Consider the following 19,341-nt stretch of genomic DNA (forward strand, 5'->3'; position numbering starts at 1 on the left):
ATATGTACTGAAAATATTCTTCAAAAAAATGTTAAAAACAAACACACTAAGATGGACATTACTTGAAACATGGTGATTTAAATCAAGAACTTGGAAGATAATGTCCTTGTTATCTTTCATAAGGCTGCATTTTTCAGATCGCAGTAAAAAGGTATTGTTGAGAACGCTGTCATCCTGCCAAAGCAAATTTTGATTTTATACTTTGATTAACATATTTGTAGAATTTTACATATTCTGCCCAGAAGGTAGAGTCATGCTGACCTTTTCAGAAGAATTACACTATGGAGGAGAAACTTCTGATAGCCTGATGCTATTGAAAAAGTTTTCACAATTGTCCCAAAAGCTTGAGATCAAGTTGAGACCATGTATCACTATTGAATTCAACTGACGGAGCCTATATTCAAATGAATCATGCAAAGGGACTGATAACAAACCATTGCAGCTCAGTCAATCTCTCTACGAATGATTCATAATTCTAATCTTACATCAGAAATTAAAAAGTGGGTGAAGGTGGGTGGTAGTGCAGTTAGTGGTTGGGTCCCAGGGATCACAGCAGTTTTGTTTGAGTACCCCTTACTGGCTTTTCACTGATGTGGATGCAGAGGAAACAACCACATCATAGTCTCACAAACTAAAATGTAGTACAGTATGATGATTGTTATTGAACCATGTGATAAATTGCATTTTACAAGCACCTTTGTCTCCTTCGCCTGCACCTTGCCTAATGATCAGTCTTCACTGGAGCACATTCTGATGTTCCGAACTGAAAAGGTTGGCTTCCAACAGTTACTTAAACCAAATAAACATGCATCGGACACCTGCCAGTTTCCTTTTTTTCCTCTATAATTACATTTGACAAAGGCTCAAGACAAGCAATATTCAATCCTGGTCAAGTGAAAGGTTTAGGGACCAGGTTTTGCCATTCTTACTCCTGTTGAAATCTGTGGGACTACTTACATAATACGGTACTAGTCAACTTGAATAAGGACAGCGGAATTTGGCCCTTCAGGTCTAATGCCTTGTAACCCTACAGAGTTAGAAATGGAAACTTTACACCATGAGAAAGAGAACACACTCAGCTTTCCAGCAGGACAGTCTTTGCTTCTAGCCCTGGAAATTCCTAAGATACTGGATCTTAAAACTGTCTCATTTTAATATACAGAAAAGCTATTTTAGGTCATTTGTAGAGATTCCTAAAATGTTATTAGTTGTAAACTTCCTTGCCATCTGAACCCTGCGTTGTTGGACTCATGATTTTTAAAATTCTCTAAAACAGTTTTTCTTTAAAATATGTGGCTTATATGAAATGTACAGTGTTTTGCTGTATACAGCTATTATTTGCACTTTTGTGGCAGAAGTTGCATTACTCAGACAAATGAAGCCACAAGTTATTTGGCCAGTCCAAACACGTTAATAAAAGCTTTATACCACACCACTGTGTATTCCCTATAAATCACTGTTAAGCAACCATCCAATTATCACTTTTCTCTTCCCCGCTGTTCTGAAGAACTCAATATATTTACCACAACAAGTCTCCAGTTTTTAAAACCCTTTGCCTTACTGGACCAACATTATGCACTGCGAACGTTTTAGAAAGATGTTGGTGTCATGCATGTGTAAAACCAACAATTATGCTCCTACTTGGATTGTATTTAGTCTCCTAAGTATCTGTTTCTGTGATTATTCTTATTGCTTGCAACACTGAGTTCCATATAAAACAGAATTTTTACTGGGAAGGCACACATTTTGGCTAGTACATTCCCGTTTGTTAAAAGAAGAACCTTATATTACCTTCCCTGTACGTACACCACTCAGCACCAACCCTACGGTGTAACAAGCTGTCTGAAAAGACTGAAGTGTACTTGCGGGAACAGGGGAAGGTTCAAGTATAGTCCATTTCAAATGTAGTCCATTTCTGTTAAATGTAGTCTGTGCATTCCATGGGTGACCCAATCATTAGTCCCAAATATGACTGGGAGTTCGAATTCAGTCCAGAAATTTGCCATAGAATCGTAGAAGATTAGGGTTGGAAGGGACCTCAGGAGGTCATCTAGTCCAACCCCCTGCTCAAAGCAGGACCAATCCCCAACTAAATCATCCAGCCAGGGCTTTGTCAAGCCTGACCTTAAAAACCTCTAAGGAAGGAGATTCCACCACCTCCCTAGGTAACCCATTCCAGTGCTTCACCACCCTCCTAGTGAAAAAGTTTTTCCTAATAACCATCCTAAACCTCCCCCACTGCAACTTGAGACCATTACTCCTTGTTCTGTCATCTGCTTCCACTGAGATCCATCCTCTTTGGAACCCCACTTTAGGTAGTTGAAAGCAGCTATCAAATCCCCCCTCATTCTTTTCTTCTGCAGACTAAACAATCCCAGTTCCCTCAGCCTCTCTTCATAAGTCATGTGCTCCCGCCCCCTAATCATTTTTGTTGCCCTCCGCTGGACTCTTTCCAATTTTTCCACATCCTTCTTGTAGTGTGGGGCCCAAAACTGGACACAGTACTCCAGATGAGGCCTCACCAATGTCGAATAGAGGGGAATGATCACGTCCCTCGATCTGCTGGCAATGCCCCTACTTATACAGCCCCATTAGCCTTCTTGGCAACAAGGGCACACTGTTGACTCATATCCAGTGGACTCTTCGTCCACTGTAACCCCTGGTCCTTTTCTGCAGAACTGCTGCCTAGCCATTAGGTCCCTAGTCTGTAGCAGTGCATGGGATTCTATAAATCATGAGGAGAAGGGAGATGGCAATGGAGTTCTGTGTGTTTGCATGCAGTCCTAACAGACGGTATCGGAAACCATGGGGATGCAGTAGGCCATGCTGATGCTAACACAGATTCTGTTGATTCCCTCATGAATTCTGACCTAATCCCAGGTGCCGATAGCTGCAAACTTTTCCTGTAACAGGAACTCCAGACAGGTAGTCACATTTCAGGGAAGTGTATATTTTCAGGGCTACCTCGGTAGCTCACTATCCCACTCCATTTGTAGATGTGCTGTTCAGTCACTATGTGTTTGAATACTTTGGTGGTATACATTCCATCAGTAGCTTGGAATTACACCTCTCTTTGCCAGTTGGAGAACTATTATGTCCTCCAAAATGTGCAATGTCTGAAATGATAGAAAAAACTAATATAGCATGCTGTGGCCACCAACTTCTCCTCAAACTCCATTAAAAAAAAGGAAGCATAAAGGAAACATGATGATGATTCTCTCAGCACTTCTTTCACTGAAATTAATACAGCTTGTCCACATTGATTCTGTGCTCTGAAGCCGATGTAGTGATGTTCAGTTTTTAAAAGTAACATTTTCTATCCTTGAAAATCCAAAATGATTTTTTCTGTGCTCCTGTACCAAGCTATTCAAGACAATAACCCTCTGCGTCATGCCCTATTCCAGGCCCTCGATCTCTACAGGCTGCAATAACTCCACAGCTCGCCCACACTATAGAAGCTTGACTCACTGTACCTTCACGGACCATTCCAAGAGGAAGTGTTTCTGTGATGAACTTATGGTTGAAGTTCTGAACAGGGCCAACAAGCAGGTTGAGCAATAAAGGCAAACAGATTTGTGATGAGAGGAAAGACGTGCTGAGAGGCAAGTGGAAAGGATCAGGCTATCTTCACAGCTTGAGGACAGGGTAGCCGTGAAGGAGTAGGCAATCACTTTGCAGTTCCTGGAACAGGAACAGTTGTTAAGGGAGGAAGATAAAGCACAATAGAGAGAACTGTTTCAGCAGCTGCTGGCTCTAATGGTCGCAAGAGTACAGGCTCCTGTTGTGCCAGCATCATGGGCTGCGTCCCTTCCGTGGTAGCCTGGTTTGCATTTCAGGAGCAGCTTGAACAACTCTGTAGCTGGGTGTCCCATGCCACCCAGGCTCTATATGCAGCAGGACAGGCCGAATGCAGACTCCCATGCAGTCCTTAGTGCTGAATCCCTTTCCCTTTGGATGCCTCCAGCCCCCTTCCTGGGCACCAAGTGATGGCAAACGTGGAAGGAAAGGAAAAGAGAATGGTGGGGGGGGACGGGCAGGGGACACACAATACTGTGGTGGGTGCCTTGTACATAGTTTAACTGTTTGCACTTGTTTATGCAATTTGTTCTTTGTTACTTCTAAAGCTTTGTGTGTTGCTGTTGTTTTGGTGTTCTAATGGCAGCTAGCCTGCCAGGCAATGGTGTAATATTGTACTTTTCCAATACATGTGTAAAAATAAAGGTTTTTATTTTATAAAGAAATGTTATTGCCATCACTGCAATACATCATATAATATGTATTTCAAATAATAAAGTAAACTCATGATCAGGAACAACTGAGAGGTTGTACACAAAATCCATTGTCTCAGCACAACTATATACATCAATCCATACATCAGTTATTTACAACAATCCATACTGTTCTCCCCCCTCCCCATTTCATAAGCAGTTATGTTATTCAAATTATTATGCAGGGAATCAACCTTCCCCAAGCAATCAACACCCTCCCTCACAAGTACATTCATAAAGGTACTATTTTCCTTCTTCCATTGGCCCATACAAATCCATAACATAGGAGCACAAAGTACTCCTGATTTCTGTTGCCCTTGTGCATCCAGCTTCAGCTGTGGTAGGTGCACTTTCTGTCTGAGGTGGTCCTGTTCTGTTCAGTGGCCCCTCACTAAGACAGGTCCATTCAGAGAGCAATGGCTCACCTTTGGCTTCACAAAGATTGTGAAGAGGACAGCAAGACACAGTAATGAACACAGCATTGAGGACACAAACAGGTCTGTAGACAGTTCCAATAGGATTTAAATCTGCCAAACATACATTCAATCACCATTCTACACCTGCTGAGAGTGCAATTAAACTTTCCTTTGCCAAGGTGCATTTTCATAACCTGGTGTTACCCAGAATAACAGTGGGGACAGTAACTCTGTGTATGACAATGTCATGTAGTGGGAATAGAGTCCCAGCCTGTCCATGAATGTAGACCCCCAATTGTTGCAAAATCCTGGCATCATGAACTTTTCCAGTGTAGCCAACGCTAACATTCACAAATCAGCCTTTGTGGTCCACAACAGCCTCCAAAATTATGAAATAGTACTGTTTGTGGTTTATGTACCCACGTGCTCCTTGAGGAGGGCAAACTATGGGCACATGAGTCCCATCAATGGCCGCAGTGCAGTGTTCAGGAATATATTTTATGCCAGCTATCTCGGGGTAAACCACACACCTGATTGCCTCAAAAGAAACGTCAGCCACCACTTTATCCACAGTTGACTTTCTAACACCAAATTGGCTGGCAGTGAACCTGTAGCAGTCTGGGGTAATGAGCTTCCAGATGATTACGGTAACCTGCTTCTGGACTGGCATGGCCACCCTCTTGCGTATGTCTTTATACTGGAGGGTAGGGGCAAACTGCTCACAAAGCTCCAGAGACCTAGCTTTCTTGATGTGAAAGTTCTGGACCCTCTGCTGGTCATCCCATGTCTTCATGATGATGTGGCCCCACCAGTCCATGCTTGTTGCACTCCTTCAGCAGTGCCCATCTATGTAGGGTATCAGCAGCTATACGGAGTGTCATGAGCAGCATCAGCCAGTTTCATTCTTGGGCTCCAGTGATCATGAGCTAATTCGGTTTAAACTAAATGGAAGGAGTACCAGAATTAAGTCAAAGACTAGGATTTATAATTTTAAAAAGGCCAATTTTAACAAATTAAGGGGACTGGTAAGGGAAGTGGATTGGGCAAACGTATTAAGGGATCTAAAGGCAGAAGAAGCCTGGGATTACTTTAAGTTAAAGATGCATGAGCTGTCAGAGGCCTGTATCCCCAAAAAGGGAAAAAGATTACTAAGCAAGAGATTTAGACCGAGCTGGATGAGCGACCGACTGAAAGGGGCGATTAGGAAAAAACAGAAAGCGTACAAAGAGTGGAAGAGGGGAGGGATCAGTAAGGAAACTTACCTTAGTGAAGTCAGAAAATGTAGAGATAGAGTGAGAAAGGCCAAAGGCCCTGTAGAGTTGGACCTAGCAAAGGGAATTAAAAGCAATAGTAAAAGGTTTTACAGCCATATAAATAGGAAGAAAGCAAAGAAAGAAGAAGTGGGACCGCTGAAGACTATAGCCGGAGAGGAGATTAAAGATAATCTAGGCATGGCGCAATATCTCAATGAATATTTTGCATCGGTGTTTAATGAGGCCAATGAAGGTATTAGGGATACTAGCACCATTACAGAGGGGCATACAGGATGGGGGATTACCGCATCCGAGGTAGAAACAAAACTTGAACGCCTTAATGGGACTAAGTCGGGTGGACCGGATGATCTTCATCCGAGAATATTGAAGGAATTGGCACGGGAAATAGCAGGCCCATTAGCGATTATATTTAATGAATCTGTAAACTCGGGGGTGGTCCTGTTAGACTGGAGAATAGCCAATGTGGTTCCTATTTTCAAGAAAGGGAAAAAAAGTGACCCGGGTAACTATAGGCCTGTTAGTTTAACATCAGTAGTGTGCAAGGTGCTGGAGAAGATTCTGAAAGAGAAACTAGTTGAGGACCTTGAGGTTAATGGCAATTGTGATAAATTACAGCACGGTTTTACAAAGGGCAGATCGTGCCAAACGAATCTGATCTCCTTCTTTGAGAAAGTAACGGACTTATTAGATAAGGGAAATGCGGTGGACCTAATATACCTGGATTTCAGTAAAGCGTTTGATACAGTACCCCATGAGGAATTATTGGTTAAAATGGAAAACATGGGGATCGATATGAAAATCCAGAGGTGGATAAGGAATTGGTTAATGGGGAGAATGCAGCGGGTCGTATTAAAGGGTGAATTGTCGGGCTGGAGGGAGGTTACTAGTGGAGTGCCTCAAGGTTCGGTTTTGGGACCCATTTTATTTAATCTATTTATAACTGACCTCGGGACCGATTGCAAGAGTGGGCTGATAAAGTTTGCGGATGATACGAAGGTGGGAGGAGTTGCAAACTCGGAGGAGGATAGGGATATTCTGCAGGGAGACTTGAATGAGCTTGTGAATTGGAAATCAGAAATAGGATGAAATTTAATAGTGAAAAGTGTAAGGTGATGCACTTGGGGATGACTAATAACAATTTTAGTTACAAGATGGGGACGCATTGGTTAGAAGTAAAGGAAGAGGAGAAGGACCTAGGGGTCCTTGTGGACCGCAGGATGACTATGAGTCGACAATGTGACGTGGCGGTGAAAAAAGCCAATGCGGTCTTGGGATGTATTAGGCGAGGTATATCTAGTAGGGATAGGGAGGTCCTGCTTCCATTGTATAAGGCGCTGGTGAGACCTCATTTGGAGTACTGTGTGCAGTTCTGGTCTCCCATGTTTAAAAAAGATGAACTCAAACTGGAACGGGTGCAGAGAAGGGCGACTAAGATGATCAGAGGAATGGAAAACCTGTCATATGAAAAGAGATTAGAGGAGCTTGGGTTGTTTAGTCTGACAAAGCGAAGGCTGAGGGGGGATATGATTGCTATCTTCAAATATATCAGAGGGGTAAATACAAGGGAGGGAGAGGAATTATTCCAGCTTAGTACTAATGTGGACACGAGAACGAATGGATATAAACTGGCCGGGGGGAAGTTCAGGCTTGAAATTAGACGAAGGTTTCTGACCGTCAGAGGGGTGAAATATTGGAACGGCCTTCCGAGGGAAACGGTGGGGGCGACGGACCTGTCCGGTTTTAAGATTAAGTTGGATAAGTTTATGGAGGGAATGGTTTAATGGTAAAACATAGTAGCCAAGGAAAACCAAGCAATGGTACGTGAATAGCATAATGGCCAACAAGGGTCAGGCTAGAGACTCTTGCCTATATGCTCGGGGTATTACTGATCGCCATATTTGGGGTCGGGAAGGAATTTTCCTCCAGGGTAGATTGGCTCAGCCTCTGGAGGTTTTTCGCCTTCCTCCGCAGCATGGGGCAGGGATCACTAGCAGGAGGGTCTCAGCCGATTGAAGTCACTAAAACACAGGATTGGGGACTTCAACGGCAGAGTCCAGGGAAGGGTCTTGCGGCCTGCAGCATGCAGGGGGTCAGACCAGATGATCATAATGGTCCCTTCTGACCTCAAAGTCTATGAGTCTCTGAGTCTATATCTATGTCCTCCTACTACTACTACTCTGTCATTAGCTCTGTCAGGTGCCTTTGGTGTGTCAGATAATGCTGCTGAACTGTTCATCAGCATCTCATGGAAGCTCTGCCCATGTCCTGAAGCAGGAGTGAAAGTTCAAGCAAGAGAAGTTCTTGAAATGGTGACTTCTCCACATTGCTGGCTCCAGCTGCTGGGAACACGCAGACCAAAATGACAGCTCGGTAGGATGTGTTGGCAGGCTGTTCAAACGTCCTGTAACGTGTTGGGTGGACAGTCAAGGAGGGTCCGGCGGCAGGCAATCGATGTTCTGGGATCGATTTATCGCGTCTGGTTAAGACGTGATAAATCGATCCCGAATCGATCCCGGAAGTGCTCCGGTACACCACCTTGGCGAGAGGAGTACGCGGCATCGACGGGGGAGCTTCCCTGCCGCGTCTGGACCCGCGGTAAGTTCGGACTAAGGTACTTCGAATTCAGTTACGTTATTAACGTAGCTGAATTTGCATACCTTAGTCCGAAGTGGGGGGTTAGTGGGGACCAGGCCCAAGTGTTGTCTCTTTATCAGGCCCTGGCCTAAAGCCTAACTAAGGAGGAGCTGGTTCTAGTTCCATGTCTACAAGAGTAAATCATGGAATCATTCTGTGCCACAGCTTACCCATCTGTAAAATGGGAATAAAATACTTCCCTATTTTATCGGGGCACTGTGAGTAAAATCCACTAATGTTTATAAAGCATTTTGAACTCCTCATAGGGAAGCTGCTGCAAAATACAAGTGTGAAATATTATTTTTATTTTTACTGCATTAATTAAAAATGTACTTAATTCACATAAAAAGTACAGTTGAATATCTAGCTAGATAGCTACAGTCTATATGTCAAATAGTTTTGAGTTATATGTATATTGAGTCATGTAATTTAACATAACAGATTTAAGAACATACAATATTGAAAAATAGATAGCCTGCACATATTGTAATGGCAATAGCAAGTCATCTGTGAAAACCAGAAAAGGAAACAAATCCACACTGACAAACATCAATATCTGTATTGCACACTACAGTTGTTCATTGTGAGGCTTTGGGAAAATGATAGTAAAATGAAGGAGGTTACAAAGGAAGTTTCTGTCTCTATTCTGATGGTTTCATTTGTCAACAGATGAATTTAGCTCCATGACAAGACAACATTAAGGGAACTATTAAGCAATAGATGTGACCAAATGTTATTTGTTTAAACCATCAAAACTTATTATTGTCAGAGCTACTGGCAACGTGACAGGCTTGGAGAGAGAGAATCAAAAGGCTGGTTGCTTTTTAAACTATAACTAGTAAAAAAATATGCAGTTAACAGACATCAAAGTCTGAGGAAACTTTTTCTTACCATATCTCCCTTGATGAGATACTTCTAGAAGAAAACCAAACCAATAAATGCAAAGGTAAATCTTGATTTTATATATAACCAGGGGGTACTTATACATGTAGGTTCAAATCTCCGATGAACAATTTACAGCCTGTCCATTTTATGAATGTGGTCATGCCTCAAAGCTCGCTGTCCATACCCACATGGGGTCATAGAGTGTTATTAGGAAAGTTAGCTGTGGCTGGATTATAGAAATCTGATTGCAGCTCCTCCCAATTTAGCATCATCTGCAAAATTAAATAATATGGAATTTATTTCCTCCTCCAGATCATTAGTGAGTCAGTCATTATAAAATGAATTAAGGGTCTCAATCCAAAGGTAGGTGGACAACTGGTATCTTTGTTCATGATCTCAGCAAGATCTCAGAAGCCAATGGTAGAGCTGGTTGGGAATTTTCTGTCAATATGATTTCTGTATGGAAAATGCAATTTCTGAAAAACTGACATTTTCTGCATACAGATTTTACTGATTTTTATTATTTTTTTATATTTATTTACTTAAATTTTCCATTAGGAAAATCTAATCAAAATATTCCACTCTGGTGTGTTGAGCCAAATAATTTTTTTTAATTTACAGTCAGTCTGACATTAAGCTGCATCTGCCTAAGGTGCTGCAGTGCCTCATGGGAAGTTGTAGTTCAGGTGCCTTCATGCCTGTATGAACCAGGCTCTTTGGCCTGCCTACATCTCCCATGATGCATTACAGCCTCCCTTCTGACCAAGCCACATGGTGCATCATGGAAGTAAAACAGTCTGTAGTGAATCATCGAAAATGTAATTCTGCCAGGAAGCCTGGCTTATAGGGAAGAATGAGGGAATGAGGCATTTGAACAACAACTTCCATGTGGCTCTGAGGTACGTTTGGAACATACAGCTTAATATCTAACTGACTGGAAATTAAAAAATTTGATTTGGTTCAACACACCCAAATGAAATGTTTTAATTTAGGGAATGTCGGAATGTTTCATTTCAATGGCAAATGTTGAAACAAATCATTTTGACACCTCCAAATTGAAATTTTTCAGAACTTTTTGCTACATGAAAATTTTGCTATTTCAACTTTTCTTCACAATTTGGGGCAAAAATGAATGTTGAACTATTGGAATTTCCTGTGGGATGGAAATTCTGATTCTTGCATAGCTCTACTAAATGGTCATGAAGACTGAAGAAGCGGTTATTCTAGGTCAGAGGTAAGGCACATTGGCAGGTTAGTGTGGTGAAGCATGTGCTGCTGCTAACCATGCAGTACCTGTTCTGTGAATAGACATTTTTTAGTTTCCACGACATTTAATTTAGCACCTCTCAGGAGCAATACAATTAAACAAAACATTTTCTTAAAAAATCAACTTCATCTCCAAAGGTGAAATGTGGCATGCTCTCCACTTCCAATGAGCAGGATTGGGCCCACAAGGAGGGCTTGTTCAATTGTTTATAATTTATCCATCCTCAAACTAAAGTATTTCTAGATGCTTTAAAGAGAACAGAATTTTAGGAAACTAGTTCAGACAGACTATTTGTTCTGAAAGCATGACTTCTAAATGCCCAGTTCAATAGGAAGCCATCAGGAGGGATGACACTTACAATCTAGATGACGATGGGGCGGGGGGGAGACTCACATAGAAACCAAAACTATATAAAATGAAAAGAAATAAAAATGTTGTTTTCTGAAAGCAAATCACTTCCCCAGGCTGAATTACAAGCCAGTCAATTTGCTCAGATGGCCCCTTGCTTGACATGGTTGAGGCCTTGCTGCTACACAGCAATCACACTCCATCCATGTATAGAAAGAGTGACAAATAGAAGACAATGGCTGGCAAACAGAACAATGTCAGAACCCCCAATACTGTAAATTTTACCAGCAGAACTAATTTGGACTGTCATGGACAGGCACAATTAACATGAAGTGACACCACTGTGGTCCGACGATGAGTCTGATGAAAATAGAACTGTCAGAGTGCTTCTCTGTGCAATGATAAATGATGTCATCTCTACTTCAGAACGTTTCAGATGAAAGGAAAGCTTAACCACACAAATCATGGAATGAGAATGACAGGAGAGTATTACATCCAACTCCAAGAATGGAAAAATAGCTTAGATTGCCGGATTCAACTTGATGTAGACACAGCGGCAAAATGAGGACAGACACATGCATGGAATTAAGCCACCGGCCACAACTTTCATTAAACTTTAACATGGGGGAGGGACTCTACTCATCCATCACCCACACTTTCCTATGCCAGGCATTTAATTGGTTCCAGTGCAGGAGTTATAGGGCTCCTTGCCATATAACCCAGAACTAGCACCAGGCTTACAAGGTTCCTTTCCATAACCCATAGCATGGGGTAAACTCTCCTCAGCCTGCCCCCCAGGACTCAGTTCTCTTTGAGTGAGGGGGACAGAAGGTATTGCAGGGTGGGGAATGGAGCCAAAAGAGGTGCCACATAGCCACCAGACCAGGTTAAATCCTGGGAGCTGGGGAATGCTGGCCAATCAGCACCTTCCCCCCCCCCCCCCGGCCAATTGGTGCCTGAGACTCCGACGGGGAAGAGCTACCTATTGTCCCTTGGCAAGTGTCTTCCTCCCTTGATGCTGGGACTGTCCCCCTTTCACTACCAGCCCCATCAAGTTCCCCCACCTGTTGATAAAAGAATTCTGCATTTGGTTCTGGGTAGATGTCGACAACTTGGTGAGCAGCAAAAATACCTAAGAATCCAGAAGGATTGGCCTGTGAGGGATGATTAAAAATATTAATGGCCAGATTCTTCCTGACCTTTAGACAGGTGAACATTATAGAGTGTAAGGAGTTTTTCCTGCTCTCACAACTGCCCCAGAGGTGCATGACAATGGTATAGTGAGTAGGCAAAGTCATGACTCCACCCCCAGATGCAAGCCAACAGAACTACCAGCCACCCAGGTGAGGGGAACATGCAGAGCCGTAACTAGCTACTTTTGTGCCCAAGGCAAGAATATAAAATTGCACCCTCCCACCGCCATATAATTTCATAGTACTGTAGTTTGTAAAAAAAAGAAAAATACGTAAATAACAAGAATAATAATGATAATAGAACGTTTATTTATTTTAATCATAAGATCTGCATACAAAATCAACTAATACATATAAGGTGTGCATCATAGTGCATCATGAAGTGTGGGGGTCAGGGCTGGCAGCCCAGCGCAGGGATCGGGGCTCACAGCCCGGGATCAGGGTTTGCAGCCGCACACTGGGGTCGGGGTTGGGACTTGCAGCTGCGCGCAGGGGTCGGGGTCAGGACTCACAGCCCGGGGTCGGGGCTCGCAGCCCGGCGCAGAGGTCGGGGCTCGCAACTTGCAGCCGCGCACCGGGGTCGGGGCTTGCTACCCCCCACATAACCGGCTCACAACACCCTGAGGGGTCGCGACCCCCAGTTTGAGAACCAATGCTTTATAATTACTGTAGAGTGTATTCTATTTATTTTCCATTTACATTGTACATTTGTCATGACGCAATGTGCATATTATGTGATTATAATTTTTCATAAAATAATAAGAATTAAAAAACGTAATTTGTCTTTTTCTGCGCCCCATAGCTTTGCGCGTCCGAGGCAAGTGCCTCACTCGCCTCACCCTTGTTATGGTACTGGGAGCATGTTGCACCTCATAAAGGGGTAGTAGCAATGTGCATGTCTAAACTTCCCCTTCTGTGCCCAAGCTGCAGAAGATATTGCTCTGTTACAGCTCCACCTAGAGAGCCTGGGCTTTTTAGTTCAAGCTATAGTGGCTCACAGTTTTAGCCTGGGACGTCCCTGTTTCAATCCCTGGTGTATCAGCCAAGATGATTGTTGTCACACAAGCTTCTCCTGCTCAACAGGGAAGCTGCAGGAGAAATGATGGCTCCCTATGGCGAAAAGTCTCCTGGGTGCTTCCTCTAAGGCAGTGAAGCTCTGTACCACCCCCAAAGCAGAGTTGTGCCTAAATGGCACAAACAATCCCTAAATGACTGATGAACAGATTTTGCCACTTTTAATGGATGTACTCATGGAGAAAGATACTGTTTAACATGGGTAAGGATGACAGAATCGAGGCTTAAAATTTTCAGTCTTCTTACTTAAAATAAAATAAAATTGAGGTTAAAGGATAAATTACAGCGTCACTAGGGTAAATCATTAGGGTAAATCAAGAGTAACTCCATTGTTTTCTTGAAAGTAATCTATATTTACACCTATGTAAATGAGATCAGAATCTGGACAAGTTGTTTTCACCCATCAATCATGGAATCTTGTTTGCTAATTGCTTTACTTGCAGCTAATAAAATGATTATGACAACATGAAACATTCGTTTGGCTGGTGTTTAATTATCTATCTGTTAATTTCTTTGCAAGTCCAATGTGTCAAGCAAAATTATAATATCCATCACACAGATATTTCCTAGCAAAAAAACTCAGAGGGATAATCTTCTTGAAAACAAAGAACCAAATGCACCAGTCACTGGTTATTATGTTTCAGGACACATCAAAACAAGCTAAAACATTTAAGGAGTTTAACAGAGCATTGAAATTACAGTACAGCAAACTAGTCTATTTTAAATTCCAGGCAGACTAATAAATAGCCAGAAGCAAGTTCATATTTTTAAAAGTCATTCACATTAGCAATCTTGATAATATTACATCCTCTGTCCTTCAGGTGATCCAAGTATTAACTGACATGTAATTTCTTCTTGGAACCTCAGCATATGTAACATTTTATGCTGTTTTAATGCCCTTATCACTTCTCTGGCCCACTTCCAAAGAGTCCTCAAACACAAAGAAATGTCCTGTTCCTCTTCTTTATCATTCCACCATGGGTGGAAGATCCCTTTTTACCACTGCTTTCACTCTCTGAACAATCTCTCTACCTGCCTGAGGAAAGGAAGAGAGAGAAATTAATGATAGTGTATGGTGCTATAGCAGTTTTATTGTCATGAGCTGGAGATTAATTCATTATTAGCTGAAAGCCTGTGATGTCACACAGGGCTAATTTGTAAAGTGTAAAAAAGCTGAAAATGGCTGAGAACTTAAAAATTGGATCGCAACAGACCATAAATCGCAATGATGATTGAACCTGGTGATATTCTAGACAAAAAGAGCGCTCAACCATGCTTGTAGGTGTGTCCAACACTTCACACTGACTCAACAGACATTCTAGGCTTCAGAGTGACACACAGACAGAGTGACAATCCTGGAACCTTACTTTATAGATTCATGAGTGGTGCATTACTCATATTCCTGGATGAATGTTGCTGTCTCCTCCTCAGCAATGGAGGGCCCTGACCCAGATGAAGTGCCTTGCTACTACTACGGCAAGTATGGGGAAGGGATCCAAGATTCCAGAACCCCATGCAAGGGAGGTGGACTACCTTGTCTCATGTAGCTGTGTTCTCCAGAGGTTCACCATAGAGGCCTTTTAGTAGATGGTGCAGGGTTGGGGCAGGGCTAGTGGATCATCTGTGACTATATGTATCTGCTAGTCATTCCTTTCTTCAAACTAAGGACACAAGACCTCCCCATTTCCCTTGTAGATCTCCCCAGTTCACCTCCCAGTTAATCTGTTCACTAGAGCCAGGATTTGGCCCTCTCTGAATAGGGCTATTACATTTCACTCTTATGGTTAGATCATGCCTGTTAGGCAAAGCCCTTCACTGAAGGTGGTGCACTGACATTCTACCCCAGGGAGTACTGTGAGGCAGAGTGCCTTCCAGAGCTCCTCAGGACATGTGGAGAATTCATCTGCTGCTGCACCTCTTTACTGGATGCAGTTTACTCTTCTGGCACCACACCCTCTCCATCCTACGTGTCTGGGTGGGGTAGTACAGTGAATTTCTGTTTACAATCAATGCTGAGACTGAAGCTAAACTCATGACATTCTTTAAATAATTGTTTTTAAATATTTTTATAAATAATACCTATCTTATAGAACTGAAAGGGACCCTGAAAGGTCATTAAGTCCATCCCCCTGCCTTCACTAGCAGGACTAAGTACTAATTTTGCTCCAGATCCCTAAGTGGCCCCCTCAAGGATTGAGCTCACAATCTGGGTTTAGGAGGCCAATGCTCAAACCACTGAGCTATCCCTCCCCCCCGCAAACATTATTAATATGGAAATATGTTCACAGAGCTACATTTATCTTTCGTGGTTACTGTTGATTAGGGGCCAGATTCAGATATAGTGTGAGTGTGTGCAAGTCCATTGATGCACATGGTCTTGAACCCATTTTCACCAGATATGATTTTGGTCCAAAGTATTTAGTAAAGTCTTTATTCAACCAATTTTTAAATGGCAGTAATGAAACAGTTAACATGCTGGAGCAAATACATCAAGTTAAAAGAGAAAAGAAATTTTCTTTTCATCTTGCTGTCATATGCCAATGATAAAAATATGGGAAGTGTATTTATATCTGATGACACAAGCCTATCCAATTTCTTGCATTATTTAAGTTAGGTCATTTATTCAGGTAATTACTGTAGGACAGACTGTGTATGGAAGACAACATTTAGTTTATGACCAAAATGGCCAGCAATTGTCTGGATGGCAAAATTACCTTCAGCACTGGAAAAAAATGTTACTTCTTAAAAAAGACAAAGTCAAAACAAAAAATATTTATTACTAACGATCAGCAGGTAGTCACTGCTTCCAAGACCAAGAGTGATTTCCTGATATCATTAGGGATGTCTGGAAATGCATCAGTCACTAGATATTTTCAGCATCTGCGTGATGAAATGCATGTCATTGGTATTTCTCACAGGAAATCTGTTTGGGAAGGGGTCTAGTCTAGACTAGGATTTAAAGGTAGATGTTAGAACATGTTAGTTATCACATGAATTCAGAAGCACCAACTTTCTAATGTGCCGGGGGATGCTCAACCCCGCTGGCTCTGCCCCAGGCCCCACTCCCATTCTAACCCTTCCCCCAAACTCCCACCCTGCCCCCATCTTTTCCCACCCCTGTTCTGCCCCCTTCCCTGAGCACGACCGGCCCTTGCTGCTCTCCCCTCCCCACCAGCATCTCCTGCATGCTGTGGAACAGCTGATCTGTGGTGAGGGGGGAGGTACTGGGAGGGAGGGGGAGTCGCTGTTTGGCAGGGTGCTGGTGGCTGGGAGGTACTGTGAGAGGGGAGATGGCTGCCAGTGGGTGCTCAGCACACAGCACCTATGCATGAACTAACACATTTGAAAAGTTTACTGTAGACAAAGCAGTGTATATTTTAATACATATTGAGCTGGTCATATTAAAACCGAGGCTTCCCTATAGGCTTTAACTCAACTGTCTAATCACATGTTAAAGGTGATGTGCCTTGTCTATACTAGACTTTTCAAACATGTTAAAACACATTCACGTTCTAATAATATACTTTTTATTCTAGTCTAGGAAAGACCAAGTAACTGTCAGAGCCAGCTAGTCTAGTCACTAAAGAGTAGTAATAAGTATTTTATATCAAACATTTATATAGCACATTGTATCTGCTAAGATCCCAAAGCACTTTACAAATGTAAATTCCAATCCTGCAGTGTGATGCAGTGAGCAGACACTTACACCCATGTGGAACCACTTGCACGACATGTAATCTCAGATGGGTACAACAGCTAACATGATTTTAAAGGTGTTAAACTGTATTTACAGTAGGTTCTAAGTGGAGTGTCAAATAATATTAGTTAACTTATATTAGCTAACTTGATTTTAAAAAACAAACCAACACCATTTTTCCTAGTCTAGACAGATTTTAAGGAAGGGCTTGTGTTAGAACATGACTAATCTCAAAGAGTCATGTCAACTAATGTCATGTAAAACAAAACTTGCTGTCGGTGTAGACAGGGACAAACTGTATCCTATCAGCTGTTTGTAATTAAACCATAGTTACAGTCGGACTAGTCATGATCAGCTGACACAGTGTCATGACTTGCCCCATCTACATTGAGTACAAAGTCATATTTAATGTCATGTTCATTAACATGACACTTCAAAGTCATGTTCCAACACAAGCTAATTTTCTAGTGAAGACAAACCCCACTGCATATCTACACTACAAGCACTACAGCAGCACAGCTAATGTGCTATATATTCGCTACTGTAGGGTAGACACTTCCTATATCAATGGAAGAGGTTTTTTTGTCAATTTAGTTAATCCACCTTTCTGAGAGGCAGTAGCTAGATTGATGGAATTATTCTTCTATCAACCTATCTGCGTCGACAGTGGGGGTTAAGTCGACCTATGTATAGCGCTCAGAGCACATTTTTCACAGCCCTAAGCACCGTATCTAATTTTTAAGTGTAATCCAGGCCTGAGAGAGATGTAAACAGGATGTCTGCCTCCAGTTTTAAATAATCAAACAAGAGTTTCCTTAGAACAAAGACCTCGTGAATTACGATTTTGAAGGTGCTAGCCTAGTGTAGATAAAAACAAAATATGTTCTCTTGAAAACACAAGATCACTCTCTGGCTATTTATGGCCATTTCTTCTTAGAAGTACATAATGTACTAAATTGTATATTTAGTAGCACTAGGTGAGGCAAACCCACAGCAAGACCAGGGTTGCTCACTCAGGTGCTCTGATTTATCCCTCCAGCAGAGCCTGTAGTGACTCAGCCCTCAGGCATGCTGCAGCAGCCTTATTCCTGGACTGAGCCCAGATCAGATGATCAATTTTTTGATGAGGTATTAAGGTGTAGACAGGACCTAAATGTATATTTATTATTCATCAACTTCAGCCTTATTTATTTATTACAGGGTCCTTTAAAGCTCTCTTGACAAAATTGGGCAAACACGATTTATTCAGTGTCTCTTCTACACATAGCACAATTGTTATAGAGCTTGGCTGGATTTTGCTGACTGACAGGGAAGCTGAGTCCAGTAGTATCAAGATGACAGACACAATTAGGAGGGTATCAGTTAGTTTCCTGTCGAGACCAAAATGTCAATAACAGAGACATGGTTTTCCCCAGTATGGGCAGCAGTGACGCTGCGTGGCAGCGTTTTAAGCAGTGCTTTTGTGTCACATCAACATTTTCACTCAATCGGGAGATACAAGAGGGGCAAGCTACTTTGTCAGGCGACAAACTCCGGTTTGAATAAGGACTGGGAATGGCTGAGCCATTACAAACGTTGACTATCTCCCCTTGTAAGTACTCTCACACTTCTTATCACACTGTCTGTACTCGGCTAGCTTGATTATCACTTCAAAAGTTTTTTTTTTTTTTTTTTTTTCTCTTAATTAATTGGCCTCTCAGAGTTGGTAAGACAACTCCCACCTGTTTATGCTCTCTGTATGTGTGTATATATATCTCCTCATTATATGTTCCATTCTATATGCATCCGAAGAAGTGGGCTGTAGTCCACGAAAGCTTATGCTCTAATAAATTTGTTAGTCTCTAAGGTGCCACAAGTACTCCTGTTCTTCTTTTTGTCAGGCGAGTTACAGACAACCCAGCCGGTTGCTATTTCTTGTGGTTTGATCACTAGTCTCACGACAGTTGGTATTTTCCTTAGCGGCCCCTTTTCTTTCTTTAATATCCCTGGGGTCGTGTGAGTGCACAAGTCTCTCCGCTTTTCTTTCTTTCGCGTGCTCGAGCCTGTGGAGGACACCGGAGCTTTAATGGGTTGAAAACCAGAAGGCAAAGGCCCCACATTTAGATACACGGGGGGAAGGGGGGGGTGTTTACATCTCAGGATTTGGGGGTGGGGGGTGACTCACGGGTATTTTTTTAACTCCCGGGGTTGACACTATTGTTGTCACCCTGCCCCCATTGCACACAACGGGAGCCTCACCCCTGATGGCTGCTGGGGGCAGGATTCAGCAGACTTCAGCCCCGAGG

This window comes from Malaclemys terrapin, chromosome 1 (assembly GCF_027887155.1).
Source record: "Malaclemys terrapin pileata isolate rMalTer1 chromosome 1, rMalTer1.hap1, whole genome shotgun sequence".
NCBI lineage: Eukaryota > Metazoa > Chordata > Testudines > Emydidae > Malaclemys > Malaclemys terrapin.